Source organism: Hermetia illucens, chromosome 2 (assembly GCF_905115235.1).
Source record: "Hermetia illucens chromosome 2, iHerIll2.2.curated.20191125, whole genome shotgun sequence".
Taxonomy (NCBI): Eukaryota; Metazoa; Arthropoda; class Insecta; order Diptera; family Stratiomyidae; genus Hermetia; species Hermetia illucens.
The window spans coordinates 109116203-109141933 of NC_051850.1; the positions used below are offsets into that span (position 1 = coordinate 109116203).

At 40.0% G+C, this 25731-nt stretch overlaps 1 protein-coding gene across 2 annotated transcripts in view; it reads right to left on the reverse strand.

The window, feature by feature from the left end:
• The window catches only part of LOC119647846 (proton-coupled amino acid transporter-like protein pathetic), a 106131-nt gene that overhangs the window by 70353 nt on the left and 10047 nt on the right, over positions 1-25731 (reverse strand). The window contains exon 1 of one of the 2 annotated variants that reach the window (XM_038049105.1): positions 7797-7947. The exons of the other annotated variant lie outside the window; for it this stretch is intronic. The gene's annotated coding sequence lies outside the window, so the exon portion shown is untranslated. Of the gene's footprint in view, positions 1-7796; positions 7948-25731 lie in introns of those variants that run through there. 2 annotated transcript variants of the gene reach the window in all.

Genomic DNA, 25731 nt, shown 5'->3' on the forward strand with positions numbered 1-25731 from the left:
GATTTGACCCTATGGTGAGACGTTTCGAGCGAAACAGTCTTTGTAAGCTGAAATAGGCTCTGTTGGCTGGCAACAACCGTGCGCCGATTTCATCATCGTAGCTGTTATCTGTTGTGATTTTCGACCCTAGATAGGAGAAATTGTCAACGGTCTCAAAGTTGTATTCTCCTATCCTTATCCTTCCTGTTTGACCAGTGCGGTTTGATGTTGTTGGTTGATTCGCCTTCGGTGCTGACGTTGCCACCATATATTTTGTCTTGCCTTCATTGATGTGCAGCCCAAGATCTCGCGCCAATCACCACCTGCTCGATCTGGATGAAGGCAGTTTGTACGTCTCGGGTGGTTCTTCCCATGATGTCGATATCGTCAGCATAGGCCAGTAGTTGGGTGGATACGTTCATCAATAAAGATCTCAATCAAGGAAAAAGTAAGGAGCCAACTCAGAACAATCTCTTCTCATACTGATGAAGGGAACAGTTGGCTTCTGAAATACAGCATATGTATTTTTTGCGATACAATTTTAACCAGTAAAGGAAAGACTCTCTACGACCTGTTTATTAGGTAAAATAAGTTAATGGTTGTATCGCTTTGAGATTCACAGCGCTGAGGAAGAACAATAAGAAATCCATATAACCATCCAGAACAGGGAAAAGCAGAAAAGTGAAATCTCATTAGATACAAAATGATGATGGTCGGAATACCAATATAAGAGGCGATCATTGTCCTAATCCCGGCTAAGAAATGATTATATTAAATTTATTCTAGTGTTCCAGACGCTTCCTCGTTTCTTCCGTGTCTTAAAAGACTGGCGGTAAAGTTTTTCATAAATATTGTGGATTTCGGTGAAGCGTATGTAAGCCCCCCAAAATATTTGGAATAAATGTATAAATTAGCCAGATCAACAACAATTTACACTTTGTGCCGATAACAAAAGAAGCCTCTCCCAAAGGTCCATTTGTGTTATAAAGACAATCCAAGGGACGATAAACCATTTTATAATTTTAAGTTTATAGCACCATGGAAAGGAATATGGAGCTATGAAACTAGGGGTGGTAGGAGTTTGCAGAAAGATTGGCCAGGGTATCCTTACAATGACAGAATTACTTTCTGATGGAGACCAGTGACCCATTGTAAACTAGAAAACAACAAATTTAAACGCTGCATTTAACATTTACCATTCCCCATGTGCTTTCGCTTTCTTCATTGTGGCAATTCGGTTCGTGAGATATTCGCCTCCACTTTTGCTAATATAGTTCGGCTTTTGTCCAAGGCAAGATTGGTTATGTTTTGGTTTATCTACGGGTATTTCATTTGAGCTTAAGATAGCCGGCAGAGCTAAATGATGAAATTTATCACTTTTGCGGTTTTTTGTTAATTTCTGCCTTTGTTGTTGACAATAACCAAGTTTTGAACATCCTCAATCCTCAATTAGGTTTTTACCTAACCACGCTTCTCTAACTTCTTCAGTAACATATGTATGTACATGCTTTAAATTTTTCTAACCCTTTTGTCAGTCTGCTTATTGCAATACACCATATATGACTTTGTTCCCTTGTTTTGAAGTGACTAGTTAATTACCTCTCCTATTATACTTTTTATATTCTGTCCTGTATTTTCCACCCATTTGATAGAAGCATGCATGTTTAGTGTCTATGCGTTAGATACAAACCTAAACCGGCTGTCTTTGCGCCTCCAAACAAATTGAACAAACAGTTCTCCCTAATTAATAAACCACCATAGCAGACAATTATTAGAGTTCACGTCCACGTTTTCTGTTTTGAATATATTGTTAGAGAATCATTAAACTTCCTCATTATTAAACGCCACGAAATGACGCCGGCTAATTATAGTTTGTAATGTATGTAAAATATAACCAAACACGGCCCCCTGACGCTCCAGCGATTTTCAATAATGACTCACTTCCTATGGAAACATATGAAATGTTTCAGGAACTCCCCGACTTCCGGTGTGCGATAAGATCGATAACGAATTGGGTTTTCATTTCGTCACTCTGGCTTTTATTGCATGCTCAGTACAGTGGTTTCTCCAAGTTTACCTACATATGCACAAGTAATCGTTTTTGGTATAATGGTATATAATGGTTCTGCACATACATATACAAATGGATTTGAACATGACCAAATCTTTCCCATAATTACTCAATGCACCATTGTTCCAGCTTTTGGAAAATTACTCGCTATACCATCAGATTTCTAAGATATTTTTAGTAGGTCTGGAAACGCGTAAATAAGTGACGTGGCAACAAAATTTCCAAGAAAAATTAAGTAAAATCTATTCTAGAGCGAATGTGTTGAAATCTTTTGGTTCATCGGAGTAACGTCAAAATGGTGAAATTCTAAATTGCCTTTTCAATTACCGTCTATGAGCTCATTATTTAATCTGAAAAAATTGCACTGTCATTCCTCGTTAGCAATGAATGCATTTTCACAATATTAAACCCAGTGTGGGAGGCGACCGATAATAAAACAATTATCTTTCACCACACTATCAGTGTGAAATTATCTCCTTAAATATAATAGAAGAGTTTTTATTTTGTTTATTTCCCCTGACCCTGGTTGGTAAAATTGCTGGCATCAAGTAGTTCGCAACACTTATTCAACGAGGCAACAAGATATGAAATTCTCACCTGTTTTGGCGCATAATATTAATTACTTTGGTAAAATAAATCATAAAAGAGTGATAAATGCATAACTTTGGAAATGAATGAAATTCGTCAAGGATGGTCTAAAGCTATCGCAATTGGGATATGAAAAAGAAAAAACACCACTTCAATCTTTAAAAAATACAACTTTCTTTTTGCTGCTTATAGATTGATTCCTTTAACAAGTGTAAACTGCAAAGTTCACGTGGGTCAACACAATTGGCCCAGCGAACTTAACTTTTATAAAAACGTAAGCCGCATTAGAAATAACCTGCCCGATTTTAGATTATCTGCCACATTTGCAATGCAAAACATTATCTCCATACACGCATGAGATCTTATTCCAGTGCAAGGACTTAGAAGAGAAAGAGGGGCAAAAAATTGTACTATCTTAGGCGAGTAGTTCAAACTACAATACTTACAAAAGTCTATTGGTAGCCTTAGCAAGGTATATGGTAGTATCCAGACAAAACCTTTACAAGTACCAAAGATTCACTTTGGGTTTTCTAACATCTCAGACTACATTTTTTTTTAGATGTCAAGAACTCTGATAAGAATCCCAAGTACATACGTACAATGTAAAATAAGGCCTCAATAACAGGAGTGCCCAGCTAATCCATACAGTAATATGTATAAGAGCTACCTCGACACTGGCTGTATTTTAGGAAAAACAGAAGGCATATCCGTTCATGTACGTTTATAATTGCTACACATCTCGAAATCTTACATTAGCGGAAGTAGAAGACCATACTATCTCCCGTGTCTCCTTAGTTTTGGAGCCAGACAAGTACGCGTTCAAAACGGACTGGTGTTGGACGGCCTTGGCAGGAAACGACGATAGAAGTTTAGCATGGCGAAGAACCTCCGCAAATCCTTTACAGTTTTCGGACGCGGGAAGCTTGTAATCGCTTGCACCTTGTCTAAGTCGGGCGGTATTCTCGAGGTGGGCTAAGTGCTCAGACTCTGAGCCAGAAGCGACCAAAACATCATCCAAATATACGAAACAGAAGCCGAGGTTTCGCAGGACCGAGTGGATGAAACTTTGAAAGGTTTGCGCCGCATTGCACAATTCGAGAGTCATCCGGGTGAACTCGAAGAGTCCAAAGGGTGTGCATATTACCGTCTTTGGAATGTCTTCTACAGCTACAGGGATTTGATGATAAGCCTTGGGTAAGTCCGAGGTCGAAAAGATGCGGCAATTCGCTAGGTGATGCGCAAAGTCGTCGATGAGTTGAATTGGATATCGGTCAGGAACAGTCTGTGCATTTAGCCTTCTGTAATCCCCACATGGGCGCCATTCGCCATTTAGTTTAGGGACCATATGCAGTGGGGAAGACCAACAGCTGGATAGTCTTCTTTGGGTAAAATGACTGGAACGCATGGACTGGCGCATGGGAAGCGTATTTGCGAATGCAAGAGGAGTTGTTTGAAGCTACCACGTAGCTGGAAATTATTTTGAACATCCACCAGAAAGGAGGGCATGGCCCTGCTATGAACCTAGCTTTCGTTAGTGTTAATTCGTAGTCATGTCGTGTTCTGCGAATTATATAAACGAGCATTTAACATCTGCGAAGGGCAGAGGTGAGGCAGCGTCTGACGATTTGCCTCTGCCCTGGTGAGAAACCGTAAAACCGTCATCGCTTCTAATACGAAGAATTTAGTGCATATAAACAGTGTAGAAATAATTTAATAAGGACTTCTAAACATTCCTACATTGGCTCGAAATACGATTTCGTTCTGAAGATGATCCGGTAGTTATTCGCTAAGAGAGATACACGCGATACCGTGAGGTGAGTTGCTATCCGAGACAGGAGGTTACTAGCCGACACATTCATATCCGTCTTAGTGACCTTTTACAAGGAGTAGCGAAGGAGTGCTTTGAATATATTCTTAAAGCTTTGTATAAATGAAACCAAATATTCTTACATAAGACGTTTCCCGACTTTTTCCTGACGGAACGTCGAAGACGCCAAACAATTTACATATCTGAGCAATGTTCTTTCCTTCGAAAGACAGTACTGACTGTCATTGACATTCAAGCGCGTAAATCTTTTAACAAAGAACAGAACAGAAAGTCGAAATGGCAGTAGATAGATTACACATTGAGACAGGGCGACAATTCCATTGCTAGCTATACTTTGCAGCACAAACCACTCCCAGGATGGACGACTAATGGGTCCATATAGGGAAAATAACGAAAGTAGCAAAATAAGTATACCCGGAAACGAAAGTAAGACAGACAGTGAAAAACTTTAAACCATTTAAGTCACTCTGGGTGGATAGCACTTTCCCCACACTGCATCAAGAAAACTGATGTTCATTTTATTGAATGTTAATATTATGTTGCAGCCCGAAGTAATGTGTCAAACGGTTCCAGGCTAGTTCTCTGATGACAGGGAGGTGTTTAGTTGGTAGTCCGCCAGCGCGCTGTTGCGGGAGTCCAACACTCTGTGCGTAAACGCATTCACCTACCCTACTAAAAAAAAAAAAAAAAAAAAAAAAAAAAAATATTATGTTGCATTAATCAGTAAGGGATAATCTGAGAACACACTTTGTGATAGAATCCAAATTGGATTGAGCCACTGCAGGACAGCCACGTTGCGCATTAACCAAGGCAAGGCCACTATAGTACTATTCACAAGAAAGTGCAAACTTGATCACCTAAGAGCCGTTAGACTGAATAGTATAAAAGTTGAACGAGAAACAAAGGAATTACACTAAACCAATACCTACACTGGAAGAGACATGTTCAGAACAGGGCTCAGAACGCTGCAAAAGCTTTGATAATTTATAAGCCCATAGGGAGGGAAAAATGGTAATGTAGCCCGAAAATACTACTCTGGATATATACTGCAATATTAAGGCCAGGGACGGTAATGTGAGCAGACAGAACCAAACTTGGTATTCTTCTTTTCAATCATCGGAGTGTCCGCGGGCCTCAACGAGGCGGGGTGCTGTCTAAATCAAAGGTAGATTGATATTGTCAATAGGCAGTACTCCGAATTGCTAATACTATGGAATAGCATGAGAATGTGAGCTATGGCTTAAACCAGCAACTGATTACCTGGTACATTGACGAGGCCCTCACCGTTGAAGGACGGCCAAGAAAAAAGTATTCTGAGCCAATAGGCAAGCACACTAATATATTTCAGGCAGAACTTTAACCTCTAAAAGAACCATACAGTTCGGGGGCTATCAAAACACTTAGGTTCAAACAGGTGAAATCTTAACTGACATGCAAACAATTCCATAGATTGAATATGCTTGGCTTCCACCTAATAAGGTTTGGATATCCTGCGTCCCATACCATATTGAGTTAAAAGGTAATGACGAAGCAGATGATGTGGCTAGGAAAGGAGGAGGAACGTCGCTATTTGGGCGACAACCATTTTGTAGATTCGCGGAGGGCTTTATGGCTATGATGCTGAGGAACGAAGACAATCGATTGAGGGACTCAACTTATCGGCAATGGAGTAGTTCAAGGTGCTAGAGATATGAACCCAATCGCTCACAGGATTATTCAAACCTAACAAAGAAGAAGCTTAGGATGTGGGGACACTCTAGCCATTGCAACTAAATTCGCACATGGGAACACTAGGAATATCTGCGAATAGCATCTAGAGATTCTGAGGGGAGTGCCGAAACTTCTATACTTGTTCTGGGGTAGTGTGCAAAGTAATTTAAGGCACCTGGAAAATATTTCATACTAGGTGCCAAGCGAATATCTTAAAATTTCTGCCGATTATAGGTTTGATCAACATACTATAGGTAATAGGTACACTATAACCATTAAAGGGGCACAATAGTTCTTCTGGGATCGCTGCAACTTCCGCTGACACTACAATCACTATATAATATGCAGATAAATTCGACTGACTTGAGATAATTTCAAAACTTTTGCTGAATTTATATAATTGCCTGCTAGCCTCCAAATATATTAGAATGCAGTTATTTTCCACAATTTTCTATTCAGAAATGCAATGAAAATCAGCAGAACCAACAAAAAATGCAAATGTAATAAAACACAAATAACATCACCTTATCCAATGTCAAGGTTAAAATGTATTAACACTACCATTGACGCCAGTCTTTGTCAACATCAGATGTCTCAAACACTAGTCTTTTGAATAAAACACTAGAATTAAAGGATACATAATAGAGCTTTTCCGAATAAGTTCTCTGTGCAGTATTGAATAACATCAATGTGCAAATATGGTTTACCGCATTTACAGATGTGCATATCAAAGGAGCTTCAGCATTTTGTGGGGACCTATTGTATTCATAATAATATCGGTAAACAGGTGGTAGGAACTGCAATGCACGACGGTGGCAAGCTCCAGGGTGTTGTTTATGGTGATATCAGCTGGAAACCTACTGCATCATCATCATTCAACGACAAATTACGCTGAGCTGGATATTAACCAGTATTCGAAGCAATGGTAAACATGGAACATGCGTGGTTAAATGTATGCCTCTATATACATGCTACGTGTTTACACCTATTTTATTGGCAAATTATGACAGCTTGGAACATCTGTGAATTGCGTACGTTCCGGAAACCTGGCAATGTGGAAGTATTTACCTATTTGGGTGGAACATGCAATGACGTCGTTTTGCAATCGCAAACTGATAAAAAGGTATCAATAATACCCGCAGTAAAAATAGCTCCAGTAATCAGAGCTTATGTTTTTAAATAGAAAAATCGCCTTGGGATTGATCGATTTGCGGCTTGTTATCATTTACTGTTTCTTAACTAGAAAAATGCGGATGGTATGACATTGCAAAGATATCAAACCAATATTTGATTTTTTTGGGTTATCTGTATACGTGTGAACACGTGAATACTATAATAAAATGTCTCCCTCATTTGAAAAACAGTAGCATCTACGAACCTATTTTACAATTACAAGGGTCGAGAATTATTTAGTTTCCTTAAATTGCTGAAGAATTGATCATTCTTAGTTAAAAAATTTGAAACTTTTTAATAGCCAATTTCATCTTCAATTAAGCCAGACACTTCTAAGTCTTAATGGGGTAAGTAGTAATCGTCACAGAAAAAAACTAAAATCTTCCCACGTTCAACGCACGTAACTATTAACAAGCTTAAGTCAACACATTTAATGAATACACCCACCGCACTGCAAAAATTCCAACGTAGGCTCAAGTCATGGGAATCCAATATATAATACAAAATTAGATACACTTTTCGGTCAACAAACGGTGATAAGATAAAATAATTGTAACACTTTGCAAAAGGCCACTGTTTCTGCAAACTAAACAAGCTTTCGCCTACGGGATTAAAAAGGATCAGCACCACGACTGTCTCTCCTTTTCACTTAATGTGTCAGATATAATTAATCAGTTAATCCGTTCACTTAGACGAGGCATTAATGGGATATGTCGAAGATTACGCAAGAGATATTTACCAATATTCATATTTACAGCCAACATCATTTACGTATCTGATTAATTTGATTACGTTTTGCATTTCCGTTTGATTCATTTCCATGAAAATATTGTGATTGCACTTGAGCTCATGGATTATCAGTAATTACGGAGAGACTTGATAACTCCAAGTACGGAATTGCGTTACATGGATGCCTTGCATAATCCGTTTGGTGTTATATCAGCTTTGATTTCAATAGATGGACTTTGGGGAGGTTATTTTTTCCCAGGAATGGATTAAGGTTCATTCGCTGGAATATTAATGACAGTCAGGGGGTCTTTTCATGGAAATGAGGAAATTATTGATCAATTTTGCAAATGTTTATGGTTGTATAGCAAAAGCGAGCATTATGGTTTCAAGGATTTTGAAACCTTAGAGCAGAGAAGTTCGTAAGTATCAAAATACGTTTAGGATGACATAACCCTGCTTCGAAATACCACTTTACCAGGCGAGAACTACTTGTGGATAATCCAGCTGTGCCAATCTAGGTTAAATTCATTCTCTTCACACTGGTTAATATTGCGATCTTGTCGTCAACTGATGATTATCACAAAATCTACAAAGGATCTGCATTTTTTGTTTATGCTACTAATTTTCATTGCATTTTTGAATCGGAAATTGAGGAAAATATTTGCATACTAATATATATTTCTAGTTATGATATAAACCAAGGAAAATTTATGAAATTATCCTAAGGCAGCTTCTGGTTACCTGAAATACGCTTCAACTCTCTCCACGATTTTCTGGGACGCCTGCACTGCTTTTTTATCGTGCTGCACCAAGTGCCCTTAGGAGGACCCGCCTATCGGCCATTTTCGGAGGGTAGAGTCCACTGCATGGCGTAGCCAGCAATATAATTGTCCTTAATGTATAACCTACCCATCGCCAGGTCTCTCTTCCGACCACAGACCGTACGAGTGCCAGGCATGTGCGCCGTACAAGTTTTTTGTTTGAGATAGTGTCAAGCCAGCATATTTCGATGATACGACCCAGACAGATTTTGACGAAGGCTTAATGCCTTTGAGTGGAGTTCACCTTCCATGTACTACTTCCATATGCCAACACAGAAAGAACACTAGCACAGAACAGCCTCAACTTGATCTTGATGTTGAGATAGAGATAGCTGAATTTCCAGATTTTCGACAGTGCGGAACTAGCGCTGCTAATGTGTCGGGCAACATCCAGTTCAACAAAAACCTTGAAAAAAACAGAAACCTCGCTCCGTACAAATTAATCAACGCTTTCGATGCTCTGCTCATTAATGCAGATAGGAAGAGTGCGATGACTCGACAGACTGAGAACTGTGGTTTTGTTGGTGTTTATCTTAAGTCCAACTCTACTTGTCTCTCTTTCCAAACCCAGAGCCATTTGGAAAAAGTCTATGACCCTGTGAAAGAGCAAACAAATGTCATTAGCGTAGTCGCGGTGTTTGATGGAGGACGTAATAGTTCATGAAACATCTCTATGTCCTGCGGACAAGGCAGCTTGAAGAAAGTTAGCGATAAGAAGAAGGAATAGTATCGGTAACAAGATGTAACCCTGGCAGACCCCGCTTTGGAACTCAAAATCCTCCAAGATTATACTTGGGTGTAGCACGTGAAATTTTGCGCCAACACATGTCGCTCTGATAATAGCTATTAGTTTCTTCAGAATGCGCCTCCTGCATAGAGCACTACAGATACACTCCCTGTTTACACTATCGAAAGCTTTTTCGAAATCGATCAAGCGAAAATCTGAACTCCGCACGCTGTACCAAAATGATCCGTAGGTTGCCGATGTGACCAACGCAGGAAGATCTGAAGCAGAAACCAACCTGCTCTTTGTCGATCAAGTTTTCAACATATGCGTTCCAAGATTATTTTAGACACTATTTTTGCAACAGGAGGGAGCACGCAGATACTTCTCTAATCGCTACACTCAAAACAATCATTCTCTTCTTCCACTCTCTGGGAAAGGTCTCCGATTCCCAAGATTTCCGTGGAAACAGCAAATTTGCAGTAACAAGTCTGCGGGGAGACTGACAAGCCCAGCGGCTTCACTCCATTTAATTCATTGATGACTAGCCATTTCATCCTCATGAGGAGGAACCTTAACGTTAAGAACCGTGGTGAAGTGTTCTTTCCGCCTCTTCAGTTGCTCGCCATCGTTATTCGATAAGTCGACCGTTGACGTCCTCTACGGAACCGTCGAGAAATTTACGATCACATGCAAATTCTTCCGTCATGCGTCATACACTTCTGAAAGCATCGTGATTTCCGGCATCTTCCGCTTTCAGCAAATGTTCTCTTGTTACGGCGCACACTACGCTGAACTTCTCAGATGATCCATTTGTACCAATTTGCCAGCAATGATGAGGCGGTGGAAGTTGCAGAAATCCACACATCTACCACCAAGACGGTGTTTCCCCATCACATGTCCGAGCAAAGTGTTGTCAGAGCTCACATTGCATTCAGATCATCCAGTAAGCCTCTCTACTATATGTACTATAATTGCTCGTAGAAAGCATCTTTCTCCACTATATCGGAAGGCTGCGTTGGTATATACAACAATTGTGATACTCCTTAGCCTGGAACGGAATCTTGCAATCAGAAGTCTGTTAGAAACCGGATCCCAGGTCAAGGAAGTGGGCCTTTCAGAAGCTATTAAAATCCCTCCAAAACCGCTTGGCTTTCCAGAGTACGAAAACACAGTTTCATTAGAGTGGCAAGAGCGGTCCCATCATCTGACTTCACTTATGCCCAGAATGTCCAGCTTATATCGTTGAATTTCTTGCGCAAGCTGGAGAAACAAGCATTCTGAGGACCCTCAATACCGTTACCGAGGAGCGTGCACACATTCTAGAAATCAATCATAATCCGTTTTAGATAGCCTACCTGAGCCGTTGAACTAACAACAATTAATTTTTTTTTCAAAGGTACATATCGGGCCAGAACATTTTCGCTTCGTCTAACAGCCTTTAAAGTGCACACCTACATACGTGCCCATATTACCAATTCGGCGAAATGGTTCTCCCTTCAGGGGATAACACGTTCAATTGCCCCAGAGCAGTGATCGCCACCAAAGGCTGAATAACCATGGATTTATTATTGAAACCCTGATCTACGTCATCGCTCCATCTCAGGCAGGGTCTGCCTTGCCTTCGTTTTCTACCATAGATATTGCTCTTATAGACTCTCTGGGCTGGATCATCCTCATTAATACGAATTAAATAACCCGCCTATCGCAGCCTATTGAGCCGGATTTTATCCACAACCAGGAGGTCGTGGTATCTCTCATAAATTTCGTCGTTAAAGAGGCTACGAAACCATTCATTATTCGAAGAATTCTTCTTTCAAATGCCGCCAATAATTCACAATTTTTCTTGCTAAAAGTCCAAGTTTTCGAGGAATACATGAGGACTGGTAAGGCCTTGATCTTGTACAGTAAGAGCTGTAACCCTATCGTGAGGCGTTTCGAGTAGAACAGTTCTTGTAAGCTGAAATAGGCTCTGTTAGCAGAATACTGAATTTTCTCGTGACTGTGTAGACTTTCACCCTGGGCATGCTATCATAGGCGGCCCTCAATTCGATGAAAAGATTGCGCAACTGATGGCCATACTCAAACAGTTTTTCCACCGCTTGCTGCAGAGGTAAATCTGATCTGTTGCTGATTTGCTTGAAGTGAAGTCCCTTTGGTCTGGGCTGATGATGTTCTGAGCATATACATAGAGCTATTCGACCTAGCGAGATAGCCGAGAATATCTTATAAATGGTACTCAGCAACGGGATACCTCTATAATTGCAGCACTCCATGATATACTCCTTTTTATGTATGGGACAGATAATGCCTCGTTGCCAGTCGCCACGCATTGATTCGCTATCCCACAGCAGAGCATCAGTTGATTAACCGCTTGATAAAATAGATTAGATTGCCTCCATATTTAACTAATTCGACTTATGGTTTTTAAACCGATGGATTGCACGGACAGTTTCTTCTATACTTGGTAGTGACAGCTTTCCTCCGTCCTCGTTGACGGGACCTTCAATTCGCCGATATCTTGGTTACTGATTTCAATCAAAGTACTCAACTGATCGCTCCAAACGGTCAGAATCAGATTTCTTCCTTGTCACCCACCTGGCTGCCGGATAGCTGTGGGAAAGCCTTCGGCTATATCCGAGAAATGTAGTGGCGAATGACAAACGTTAAGAGCTGAGAGCTTCGATTTCCGCTTCCAGTGTAGTAAGGGTGATGCGCCCCAGCTCCATTGCCGTGAGAACAACGAGAAGTGGAGCCGATCGTACGCCGTAACAATTCGGCAATTGCGTTCCTGAGGGAAGCAACAAATCACTTGACAGAGCTTGCAAAGGCTGCCTTCTCATCCACGATGATGAGCAGCTGAAGATGTTGAAGGAGAACTTGATTCGGTATCATATAACCTCCGGTGAAGATCCACTTTTCTAGATTATATAGAAAACCACCATTAAATGCGTATACGGACAGAATTCAATCCTGTAAATCTTCATTGGGAAGAGAAGGATAATCAGTAATACTCCGAAGAAAGGCACCAATTTTGGGAGCGGCAACTGGAGGGGTAATTTCGGGCTTCGTGCCTTCGCAAAGATATTAACTAAAAGTATCCTGGAATGCATGGTTGGTCTGAAGAAAGCAAATTAGTTTCCGCTCTGGATTCTTCTGTGGGAACCACATTGGCACCATCCGGTCCATTGCAGAACAGTTTACGCAGTTAATATCACCGCTTCTTAATCGAGCTCATGTAAGGCATCATATATCAAAGGTATTGCCCATAAAATAGGAAAAGTGCATCAGAAATATGGGGTGAGAACAATATATGGTATTCAGGCCACTATTAACACTTATCTGAGGGGCGAAAATGACGAAGTACTTCTACAAGCCAGCGGAATGTGGAAGCTTCAATAGAACATTCTGCTTATGAATATTGAGGAAGTAGGAAGATTAATCAAGACACATGGATTGATCATCAATATGACACTATTAGACAAAACAATGGTTGTTCAGCTTTGGCTTGATATTCGGTAATGCTGAAGAACAAGAACAACAAAAGTTGTACGGACACCCTAAAGATCTTCAAGTATCCTAATATGTAGTACTAAAAGGAATTACGTGTCTCGTGTCTGGCTGCTGAACTACACAATTAAGAAGACATAGCAATAAATAACAGAGATTAATTAGAAGTTATAAGTTAAGTTAACTTAAGTTAAGTTAAGAGTAACTTAAAATGCACTGTGAAGCAGCTTAAAAAAGCATAAATTTATCTGTATATTTCATAGTTATATCAAATCCCTTAGTTTCTAGTTTAAGGGAGGTACTATGAGAAAGGATGCAATCTTGGCCCCTAAGTGTTCTTAATTTAGACAAATCGTATTCATCTGATGATTAGTGGAGCAACCGTCCAATTTCGACTTAGGCCTAAAAGCGTGCACTTCACATCTAAATCGAATATGGTTACCCCTTAGGGTTCATCTGCGATCCTTAACGGGTCATTCATAAGAACCACGATGAGCCCGGGAAAGAAGTTATAGCCCCCTTGTCGAAAATCTACTCACGTGCTAGGTAGTAGCATTGAGCTTCGAGATAGTTCTTCGATGAAGAATAAAGAGCGAATGACCAGGGAATCCCCGGAGCCGTCATCACTTATCTGCCGACATCGATGGCAATCCCTTCGGAACACTGATTCGGTAATGTATATTAAACAGGTATTGAAAGACCACGGCAACCCAAATGACCGCTGATCGGGCAATGAGTTCCAGAACCAGTTATGCGTGCTTCATTCTTCAAACAGTTGGGGTGAGAGCTTTTCCAACATCCGATCCTGAGTATTTTGGCCCGATCCCTTGCTTACGGTGCGATTCGAAGAAATAGAGGAACACAGACCAACGAGCTAATACTTATATGGTTGCCGATATCCCATAAATTGTAGTCGAATCGACAAACCGAAGTCGATGCCACGCATTAAGAGCGGTCGACTCACCTTCGTCTAAAATCTGTAAACACAAACACCTCAACACCAACATCAAGTTAAGGTTATTCAGCACTAAAGGTTTCTTTATATAGCAGAACGGAGAGAAATGACCGCTCCTCTTAAATGAAAGCTCTGAACTTTCGAACCACGAAATACTTCGACATACGAGGAGATAGTAGGAAAATAGAAAAACCTTGTTACGTTTTGGCGCAGTACAAAAACGCGTTACTCCCAGAAGTGCCCACCGAAGAAGGCATCAATGGCAGAAGCACCCGCAAGACTCCAGGATGGGCATGGCCAAATATAAGAGAAAACTTATGAACTACCGGGGCTACAACTCCGGTACTCCGCAGTCCTGCTATTCTGGAGGGAAGCCCAGAGAATATCGTTGAAACTGAACAGATTTCTTTAGATTTAGGGCTAGTGACAGAGAAATTGACTGTCATTGCTAGAACTAAGCAGAAAAAGTTTATCCAAAAATGCCCTACAGTTATAAATCGTAAGTAGTCTGCAACATTTCTTCAGAAAAAAACGGAGCCAACGGAATTGGAAGAGCTGCTGGACCGCATTTTCTTCTACAGGCGAACAAGGCACCAAAATGGAAGCAGTTGTAGTCCCTGCTGAAAGCACCACACACCTAAAGGAGCACAGTTAGTCCTTTGTAAAGCGAACTGGGGAAAAGCAGTTGGAGGAAGGCGTCCCTGGATGACTTCAACCAGTTTGTGCAGAGCACACATAGCAGAAGGACAAGAAGAAAAGAAAAGGTGAAGAAGCACTAGACCGGCGGCAACGCTGTTCGAGGTAGTGGACACTATCTCCCGGCGTGCACAATCCCGTTGCCTCTCTGCGCGTGGAATGTCGGTGATGTTAGGAAGATTCGTCGAAGTACTCAGAACTGATAGAGCCTCGACTGTCATAAATTCTGGTATGAACCTGACAATAATAGCCGGCGGCTACGATACTGAAAGGATACCGTGAAAAACTATAGTAGTCGATGAAAACTGTCGAGCTACGGAAAGAATGTCATATACTCCGTCGTTTACTGCAGCATTCCTGACCGTAAGGAGGCATGAAATAGATCAACTAAAAACAAAACCAAGAATTATATCTTTGTCTCCAAGCCGACTATTAAACGCATATATATGGAATGACATTAAACGCATGTATATCGAATGACATCGAACGTTAGACCGCTATACTTATAGGCTGTTTGAAGCCAGGTGGTAAGCTCCTACTTTATTTATACACCTTCGGTTTGGAGAAGGGCACTACATATCGTATGTAACGCAAGCAAACTAAGTGCGGTGCACAGAAAAACACCACTAAGGGTGTGTTTCACATTCAGGGAGGAATGATGCCTGTTGATTTATTAGAAAGTGAGGTAATATACATAGCGTGAAGTCGATGAACACAAAGACTTTATAAAAAGTGGTTGATGAGAAAGCATGGATCAATTGTACTCAACTCACCGAGCAAGAAGGATACCGCCACTTTTTCTACAAGTCTAAATGAGACAACTGATTGTCCAAACCAACAACTCCGCAGGATAACTTATTTTTCCACTGTCCGAGATTTTCGAGCGAAAGCAATCGGATATCAGAAAAAAGTGAATGGAAAGGTGGGACGATACCAACTACGAGTACCACATACGAAAAAAGGAAATCTAACTAAAGTGAGCTCACTCAGCTCCACGATGTGACATCTTATGGCGGCAGGCATATCAAAACGACTTCATCGAGGAAGCGCCCTCTCAACGAGGAGTGTCGAGAGTTGTTATGGACACTGCCACACGGGATGTCAGCATTCTACACTGCTCTATGCAGATGATGTTTTCCAGCGTCTCACAACAAAGTTGATCTTAAGAAACTTGTCCAAAAGTGAAATGATTAGCTCATGCAATACAGTTCAATCTGAATAAAAATTAATTTTTGACGACAAATCCCCAAGAAATAGGCACTATCACTGTCAGTGGCAGCGACCTGCCAAGAACTGGACGAGTTAAATATATCGGTCAATGTTGAACTATCATATATTATGGAATTGCTTTACACTTCAATGCAACTTGGATGAAGTGGCGTTCTTTGTGGTCGATGCTCAAAAGTCTCAAGTCCGAAATTTTCCGCAGTATCATCCTGTCGCCTTCCATTGTTCTGTGAGCTAGATGCTGATTTGAGAGCTTCTCGACTCCATCTAGATCAAGCTCATTACTGAACAAAATGGCGCAACCGATCAAGACGAAGCGACAACAGTTTTGAACCTGTCAAAGGTCGAAGCAAAGGAAGAAGATGAAGATAGTCCCGCGTGGTAGGGAAGGCTAAGTTTAGGGTGACTTTAGTGGGTAAAAATTCCACTCTAACTTACGGACCGAGAAACAGATCTTACATTTAATAACATTCTGTTTTACACCAAACGTTGAAAGACAGAGGGTGTGTAGATGGCCTATAACCCAGAAAGGAACGAAGAGAAATACCGATCATGTAACACCGGTTGAATTGATTAGTTCATGATATTGCGTGCGTATTTGTGAAATATTTTTTATAATAAAATATTGTATCTCTATACATCCATGTCATACGTGTATCAGGTCATGCTATCAAGTTGTAAGCAAAAACTGTTTCAGCTAAGTTGTCACAAACTGTTCTTATCAGTTCTTTTGATTTTACGTAATATTGAAGACGATAACATACTACAAATAATATGTACATGCAGGGGCAGTGACTGCGAAACTCATAATTGACCTAGTCATTCTTTATAATAATGTTTTTTATAAATATAGGCGTGAAAAAATATTTGCGCTTCGTCTGTTCTTGTAATGTTATCAAAATCCTTTTGAGTCATTGAAAATTCGAGTCATATCATTTCCGGATAATAATTTGATTAATCATGGAAGAGAGAACTGAAGTGAACAACAGGCAATGAAAATGTTAACTAATTCAGCAGTGACAATAATTTTCTGAATCCATACAAAACCGTAAATACTTTATCTGAGAAAGTGCAAATCGCAAGAACTCTACTGAATAGATACATATGTTATGATTAAGGAATTCCAAATCGATTAGCCAATTTATTTGGGTTTTGTTGAACCACCAAATAAGTGTTTTATTCTGCCCGCTTGTACGTTTGGAGATGCTACACAATAAAATAAAGTCATAATTTTAACTTCTGAAAAAAAAACTAAGACAACAAAAATCCACATGGGCGATGGAGGGTACACTCCATGTGGACTTTGGTGCGACTTGAACGACATTTAGCTGGTTTACTATGTATGACTGTAATACACCCAGGTGTAAAAAGGAATCCCAAAAGAAATTAATCTTATTGAAATATAAGTAGAATATGAATATTCCCATCAAGTGCAGTATCAAATGGAAAAAGGTTGAGAAAATTGAACCATCTCAATTCTTTACCATTATTGAAATAAATTTTTCATACAAAGGCAATCTACAAAATCTTAAGAAAGCAGAGCAATGCTCTTGATTTCTCGGCTTGCTCCTGCTTATTTTAGCGAATCTATTTATAATTTATCAATCAGAGCTAATGCAATGTATTACGTATCAGAATCACGTTGCATGGGGAATCTCTTGCTACAATTACTCGTGCCAAATAGTACATAGTTTTCATTTTGAAAATGATCAGACGTTGCCTGCATTTATTGCATTTAAGAACATTGTACGAATCACTAAGCAGTGCTTACGTTTACATACATTTCAAGCAGGTGAAATTAAATATAATTTGCAAATATGTACATGATGATATTATATAGAAATGAATATGTGCTCATACATGCATATAGATATTTTAATACAATACAACATATACAACTATTCCTAAATGCGCAGAATGAATTAGTCTATCCTCGTACATTTTCTGATTTTACAGAAAATAAAACTTTATCAAAGTTTACCCGTTTTACTGATTCTATCTATTATATTTGGCAATAACCAGTCCTTTGTGTTACGAAGTCACAAAGGAAACCTCGAACTGCATTGTCTTTACAACGTCGGCACCGACAAAGAAAGAGAACCAACGGGGAGAGGGATAACTTCTGCAAGGCACCACGGAAATACATCAACAAACAAATATGGTTTTCTCCAGATTGGACCATTTTCAACCAAATTAGCGGAGAAGGGCAAACCAAGGGATACCCCATTATCAAACCTTTTTAACCGACCTTGGAAAAAGTGATTCGTGATAATGATGTAAATGTGAGAGGCGCGCCCTCTTCAAGTCCACTTAACTACTGATCTATGCTAATGATACTAACATAATGGGAAGAACAACCCAAAATGCACATTCATCCAGATCGACAACATCAGATAGCCATGGCCAATTGAAAACAGTATAGAGAGAATTCAACTTCAAAGCCGTTAATAATTCCTCCTACTTAATGTCGAAAATCACAAAGGAAAACAGCTATGGCGAACGAAATCTGCGGATAATTGCAGGGCCTACTTCAGTTGACAAAAACTATTCCGTTTGAAAAATCTCAGCACAGGATCAAAGCTCTTCCTAAATAAGACAATGATCTTGCCAGTCCCCATGCATGCCTCAGAGACTTGGATTCTTAGTAGAGAAAAATCACTCAAAGAATTCTTGTCCCCCAACAAGAGGATGGAAATTCATAAGCGATACTACAACTGGCTGGTCGTGAATAAAATCCACCTCTTCCTTCTCTGAGATGGAGATGTGGCTTAGATCAGAACGCCAGACAGCTATTAGGAATGTGGAATCGGCGGACATCGGGGACTGGATATTTGGTTTTGGGGTAACCAATTCAATTAACACAACTCTCGATAAAGGCAAACATTTGTGAAATCAAACTTAAAATACGATCCACAAAGTGGAATACAGAACCCTTAGGGTCTGTCGTGTACCAAAGCGAATTTGTCAAGAACAGCGAAACTGCTGGCGCAATACACAATACTAATGGAGGAATTTCGTGAAAAGGATCACTTTTGAGTACATTACTGGACCTAGAGATGGCATTTGACCGTGTTCCATACAAACTCATTTGGTATTAACTGTGGTAACATCTAGTGCCAGAAGTACTCGAGTACTAGGATAAATTGCTCTAGCGTGAATTGAAAAGTAAAGCTTAAGTGTAGCAGATATATTAAAACCGCTTTGTGTTTTTGTTGATGTTCCTCAAGGAAACACCCTCTGGCTATTCCTCTTTGTTTTTATCAGCGACACTGTCACACGGAACACCCACGACTAATGTCACACGGAACACCCACGACCAATGCCCTACAAACTGCTCTATGCAGATAATGTTTCTCTATTGTCTCTAAACAAAGCTGATCTCGAGCCATATGTCCAAAAGTGGAATGATTGTCTCACTCAGCTGGGTCTACGACCGAATCTAAGTAAAGCAAAGTTTTTAACGACCGAATGAAACAGACAGCATCAATGGCAACGATCCGCTGAGAACTAAACGACTTGAATATTTCATACCAAAGTGATCTGCCAATGGTGAACTACACTATACAATTGCATTACACCTCAGCGGAACTTGGATGAAGTGATTTTCTAGAATCGATCTCCTTGCATCAGCGAATGTCTCAAATCTAAAATATACCCTAGAGTAGTCCGCTTTGTCACCTTCTCTAATTCTGAATGCTAACCGACTACCGAAGTCATTGAAGTATATCTTGCGATAATGGGGACAAAGATGTCGCATTGGATCACATCTGAACTAAAGACATTATAAAAAAATTGCAATAAGGATGTCTTCGGCGGCAAGGTCATGTAATGCGGGCTGACGAGTACTCACTAGCTAAGATCAATCTGACCATCAAAACGACAAAAAGGTCGACCGAAACAAAAATGGCTTGATACGGTAGATGAAGGTTCGGAACCTCTCGACTCCTACCGAACCAAGTCTGTAACCGGAAAAATGGCTAATTGAATCTGAACAAGCCAACGCTGCTACTGAACAGAACAAAGGCTAAAGGAGGAAAAGAACATTTGCAATATTTTTACAATCCCTTAAGATATGTATACGGCCACCTTGGTTGGGTTTGTAAAAGACACTAGTCTTTTAACTACTCGAAAAAGCCTTCTTCCACGGAGAAGTTAAACGCCCACTATCTATATGTATCTCTAGATTCATAAAAGCATGCAAACGACGCACGTAAGAAACCGTCCGACCAGACACACCAGAAAATGAGCCCGTTTCGGCTTCATTGCTTCCGACTGCAATTCCTCCAATTCTTTAACTTGACCCAAATTAATTCCAGGTCGTTTACCTCGTTTACGTGTGATTTGCAAGATTTGACTATAAAGATATATTGGGCCTACTTCCTCTAACTTCAGAAGGCTTCTGGAGATTATGCCATCACCAAATGTTTTATTTGATTTCAGACCGAAAGGGTCTGGTTTCACCTCATCAATATTTGAACACGTCCCAATCAGTTATTAAATTGACTTATATAGAAGCATATTTTGGACCGAAATTTAGAGGCTTTTGAAAGTATTCCGTGCAGCGATGCGAAAAGAGATATCCATATTTTCTAACGACAAATAGATTAACTAGGGTAAGTTCGGCAGGATAATCAAGGATGAGCCTTAACTTACCAATAACGTTAAAACGTTTAGGCTAGTTTAAGATTAAGTCAGGAAACTGGAAGCTAGACGCTTCAAGTATGAAAAGTTTTGTATATTTCTTTTATAAAAACTTTTGAGTGGACATTTATCCCATTAGTACCTAGCACATAATAAAGGCATGTATTATATGAGAATATGCACTTTCGCGTTATATTGACATTCATATGGTAGTATTTGCACAGATGCGGCAATGTTGACCTACTATAACTTTGTTAATAATAGTGTGATTTCCACCAAACTTGGTAAGATAATGTTCTATATTATTGCCTATATTGCTATATGTCATATATTGCTTCATGCTTTTGGGATGAACTTAAGGGGGGTTTATAGTCAGTTATAAAAATTATAGTAATATGCTATTGTTAACGTTATTTGAACAGGAGCGTATTTCGGAGCCTAGGTACCATATAGTGACAACCTGATTTTTTGTCGATTCGGTAGTTTCTCAGAATGAGTCCGTGAAAGGAATCATCATTTTCGACCCTCTGCACTCCCCACTTTTCCAACAAATGCCAAAACTAAGACCGGCTTCGAAAAGTACTAACCGAGACCTTTCATTTGATATCCTACATGACTACATTTGGTGAAAAAGAAATTTACATCCCCCTTAAATTCGACGTAAAATGATGTAAAAACCTTTCCACCAAATTTGGTGAGAGCCGATTTTCATGTACTTTTTAAAATTTTTTTAGTAGGAAGAATTAATTCGAATTCAATCAAATTTTGACATTATATTAGCCATAGTTCGAACGACTTCCCAAAACTTTTTGAAATAATTTAGGCCAAAAATAACAAAGTTACGCTGCATTAGTCAGTTGAGGGTCATAACTAGAGTTCTCCAACTGCGGAACGTGTAGCAACTCCAGCTTTGATGTAAAAACAAAAAGTGGGAGTAAGTTGCTCTCCATTTGATCCGGTCCAACATCATCTGGATGTGGACTTAGGATCCCCTATACCCCAAAACCCAACTTTAGCCTAGCTTAGGCTCGAACTATTGACGGCTCAACTTGAACATAATTCGCAACCTTGTCGTATTTTCGCTTTCGACCACGCTGCTCACAGGGTAAGGGTGAGGCAGCATCTGAACAGTTGCCTCTGCCCTGGATGAAACCGTTAGTATTTTTTTTTTTTTTTGGCGAAAGGGTTTTAATTTTAAATTATTAACTTATTTTTAAAAATATTAACCTCAACGAGGTGTAAATAATAGAAAATAAAAATTTTGCAGAAGCGAAAAATTTCAATTTGCACCATTTTTTTCACTAATTATGCAAAAAAAAACTGCCTTAAAAAATAATACCCACTCCCACCCATATTCTTCGCAATTTTGTAAAGAATCAAATCCCAAAATTTCATAATAATCGGTTTATTACTTTTTGAGTTAGAAATTCCGCAAATGTGAGAAACGTCATTTTGAGATTTCGGATATGAAAACATTCTTCGTCTTACTTACGAACAAAATACAGTTACAACAAATACAATTGCACTCGTAAGAGGAGCTGACACCAAGTAATTATAAATACATTATTTACTTAGTGCTGCAAGCTTACGGAAAGACATAAAGTGACTAGATCCTGGGCATTCAAACTTTAGCATGTACCCGATAATCGCTTTGCAGTTTATTCTGGAATTGCTAAATTAACGATTTATGCAACAACAAAGATCGCATCTGAGAACTACCTAATATGATTTTCTCAGTTAAGTCAACATTAAAGAATCAGAAGAACCAGTTTCTATGAGTTTATTGAACCAATTTGTAAAAACGCTTGGAATTCGAATGGATTAATCAAATTGTAGTACCGGAAAGTTAATAAGATCGAAAATTATCTACACTTCAAGTGTAAACAATTTTGTTGATAAGCTTCCGGCTTCGTTTTTTGGTTCACGATTAAATCCATTTCAAACTAATTCTGTTATTTCATGATGACTCAAAATGGGATGACGTTCGGTTGCAAATTCAAGTTCAAAGATTCGTAATTTTGGAATTAAAGTCAAAGTTTTCTTTTTGCATGTACTATAGATATGCATATCATGCTTTTCTTGATAAAAGAATGGGAAATGACTTTGCGAGGACTCTACAGGAGCTCATTTTTGTTGTCTGCAGGAGATCATTTTTGTTTAGAGATTGGGGAGTAAGTCTGCATCCACTTGATACCGAAGGATATTTTGGAGTCCCGGTATCCTTCTTCTAGCTAAGGTTGTTATGGCTTCCCTGTTGCCCTATGGTTATATAAGACCAGCTCAACGCCGTGATTTCCTGGTTTCGCCAGCGGTTTGGTGCCTTGCTGTGGGGGAAATGTCGCTAAATATTTGAGTAGTATGACCTTTCTCTTTCTGAAAAAAATACGTAGCGAAAAACCGATGCAAGAGAACGGATATAATTTGTTATTGAGACGCGCAGTTTTCATAGTTCGTTCAAAAATTGTATGCGAGCATGCTATGCCCCCCAAACACAAAAGCCTAACTCCCAATCTAACTCGTTGGAAGAAGGATGTCTTAAGGGTAGAAGGTGCCCTCAGCCTAGAAGAAAACGTGATACAAGATCATCCGACCTGACAATGATAACCCTTCATGTAAAGAATGCGTTCAACTGCGGAAAATGGAAAAATATCGTTCATGACTTGGACAAACTACAAGCTCCAAGTTACGTTGTACGCATTATCATCGAATTTCCTTTAGGAAGGCGGTAGTACTATTACTCACACAAGGACCGAGAGTATCCCCGACAACTTGCGTTCTGTGAATAGTCGCGGATGATATTGGTATAGCAAGTGAACCAAGAAGTGACCCAATTTGTGATTAGACATGGAAATTATTGTGCACCCCTGCATCTATCTGATTACGATGCTTCTTCACACTACCATAGTATATTAGATTCCATTGCCCGATAGTTACTTCACCAACAACAAGATAGAACGCTGTTGTAAAAAGACGCTTAACATCAGGAAATATTGCTGAAATAATCATCATCATCAACGGCGCAACAACCGATATCCGGTCTAGGCCTGCCTTAATAAGGAACTCCAGACATCTCGGTTTTGCGCCGAGGTCCACCAATTCGATATCCATAAAAGCTGTCTGGCGTCCTGACCTACGCCATCACTCAATCTTAGGCAGGGTCTGCCTCGTCTTCTTTTTCTACCATAGATATTGCCCTTATAGACTTTCCGGGTGGGATGATTCTCATCCATAGGGATTAAGTGACCCGCCCACCGTAACCTATTGAGTCGGATTTTATCCACAACCGGACGGTCATGGTATCGCTCATAGATTTCGTCATTGTGTAGGCTACGGAATCGTCGATCCTCATGTATGCTGAAATAATGCGGAAGACTAAAGAGGTCTGAAACCAAATAAAATAGATGTGACGAGCTATCCGCAGGGAGATAAGGCTGACCCAGAAAAGATTTCGTTAAACTAGCAACGATGGCGCGTAGACGTAGACGTTGTTCGGTTTAGGAAAAATTAAGCGCTATATATACATAAGACTGGAAGGATTGAAAAGAATACCAAAAAGGAGAGAATCACAACGAGCCGGAGTTGAAGATGATTCAGCCCCGCAAGATAACTCTGTTTAGCAGTCTTGAGGGAAATGTGAAAAAAGGAAGTGGTTTCAGTGAATAAGATCCCCAGGAAAGTCTAATAGGATAGATTTAACAGGATTTTGTCCTATCATGTGTCCTCTTTAACCTGACCCTCGAGAAAGTGATTCGTGATGCACTCAATTACTGGCCTATGCTGACGATATCGACATCATGGGAAGAACCGCCCGAGACGTACAAACTGCCTTCATCCAAATCGAGCAGGCGGTAATCGGCGCGAGATCTTGGGCTGCACATCAATGAAGGCCAGACAAAATATATGGTGGCAACGTCAGCACCGAAGACGAACCAACCAACAACATCAAACCGCACCGGTCCAACAGGAAGAATAAGGATAGGAGAATACAACTTTGAAACCGTTGACAATTTCTCCTATCTAGAGTCGAAAATCACAACCGATAACAGCTATGATGATGAAATCCCCCCACGGTTGTTGTCAGCCAACAGAGCCTATTTCAACTTACAAAGACTGTTCCGCTCGAAACGTCTCACCATAGGGTCAAAGCTCTGACTGTACAAGACAATGATCTTGCCAGTCCTCATGTATTCCTCGGAGACTTGGGTTCTTAGCAAGAAGAATTGCGACCTCTTAACCGCGTCCGAGAGAAGAAACCTCCGAAGAATTTTTAGCCCCCTACATGAGGATGGATGATTCCGTAGCCTACACAATGACAAAATCTATGAGCGATACCATGACCGTCCGGTTGTGGATCAAAATCCGGCTCAATAGGTTACGGTGGGCGGGTCACTTAAGAATGATCCCGCCCGGAAAGTCTATAAGGGCAATATCTATGGTAGAAAAAGAAGACGAGGCAGACCCTGCCTAAGATGAAGCGATAGCGTAAGCCAGGACGCCAGACAGCTTTTAGGGATATCGAATTTGTGGACCTCGGCGCAAAACCGGGATGTCTGGATTTCCTTATTAAGGCAGGCCTAGACCGGATACCGGTTGTTGCGCCGTTGATGATAATGATGATGTTTTAAGGAATTTAAGGGGGCCATCCCGTGTGTCGGGTTGGAGAAATCGATTTTTTTTTGCATGAATTGCATCTATATATAGTGGAGAATATGTGCGCAAAGGGATTTTCCGATATTCCGAGTCGTTCAGAAATGACAGTGTTAAAAAGGTAAGGAGTTTGCAGCCGCGGCTAGAGTACTCGATGAGAAAGAGCATCGAATCTTTTTTTACCTGTTAGTTTTTTACCTGAGCCTTATAAATTCGAACACAGGTATAAATATAAAAATATGGAATACCAATCAATTGTCTAAATTTATTTGCTGTTTGGATTAAAAAGGATAATCCAATCTAGAGTGAGTACTGATAAGCTTTCAAGCTATACTCAGTTATATTTTGTTGTAAGTATTGTGCTGTTTGTGTGTTCAGTGATTTGTTTAAATGGATCGTACGAAGGGAGATCGCTTTAATGTTCAACGTTAT